Source organism: Echinops telfairi, unplaced genomic scaffold (genome assembly GCF_000313985.2).
Source record: "Echinops telfairi isolate 266 unplaced genomic scaffold, ASM31398v2 ScPeMD7_9;HRSCAF=40, whole genome shotgun sequence".
NCBI lineage: Eukaryota > Metazoa > Chordata > Mammalia > Afrosoricida > Tenrecidae > Echinops > Echinops telfairi.
The window spans coordinates 39195241-39196424 of record NW_022103906.1 but is presented as its reverse complement, the minus strand read 5'-3'; positions in this window follow the sequence as shown (position 1 = coordinate 39196424).

Sequence of the window (1184 nt, the reverse complement as noted above, 5' to 3'; positions counted from 1 at the left end):
AAATCTTAGAAGTTCATACAATACAGGTTACACTAATATAACTTTTAAAATTTAGTGTAATAAAGGCTGCTCCTTTAAGAATGTGTGGGCATTTTTGTGAATTAAGAACTTCATCATGTTCTGCGATATTGCTTTTTCCGAAAAAAGTTTTCCATTTATACTTCTACAATGATTCAGAATAAAATTATTTTGGGAATTTAAGGCTCCTGATGCTATCTCATGCTTTCCTTTGTTTCAAGTGCCTGTAAATAAATAAGAAAATTAGAGTACTTTGATGTCTATTTGTCTACTGGACTTCTTTACTTGAGCACTAAATTAACTTCACAATAGAGAGATTCAGTACCCAGGTCTTTACTCTCTGCCTTCTAACCCAGCTTTCTGCCACTTGACAGTCAGTTTGTCATACTGTGGTGCCTTTTATGTTGCTGTGATGCTGTAAGCTATGTCACTGGCATTTGAAATACAAGCGGGGTCACCCAAAGTGAACATGTTTCAGCTGAGCTTACAAATTAAGAATAAAATACAAAGAAGGTATAGGCTTTCTACTTTTTAGAAATTAGCCAAAGAAAAGCTTAGGGATACCATCAAAACATTGTCTCTTACTGAACACGTCATCATTGGAAACGGAACCTTGTGAAAGTAGCGCTAGAAGATGAGACACTAGGATCAGAAGGCACTCACAACATGACAGAAAAGTGCCTGCTCAAAGTCGAGTTGACCGTGGTAATGTGGATGGAGTAAAGCTGGTGGGGAAAAAAGCTTTAGGATCTTTATCTGCTGATGGGGCGTACTTTAAAATGAGAAGAATCAGCTGCAAAGATCTATTAATAATTGAAACATGGAATGTACACAGTATTAATCTAGGAATATTGGTATTCATAAAAAATATATGGAATGCATAAATATACTCTCAGTATTAGTGAGCAGAAATGGAGTGGTATTGGTCATTTTGAGTCAGAAAATCATATGGTTTACTATACAGGAATAGCAGATTCAGGGATGGTGTCACATTCCTCATCAAAATGGACATTGGAAGATCAATTTTAAAGTACAAAGTTATGTTTGATAGGATATAAATCCACATCAATATGATACAATCAAGACAAGTATTATTCAAATTTATGTATCAAACACTAAAGATATTCATGAAGAAATTGAAGAATTTTACCTAATCTTCAAGTTGA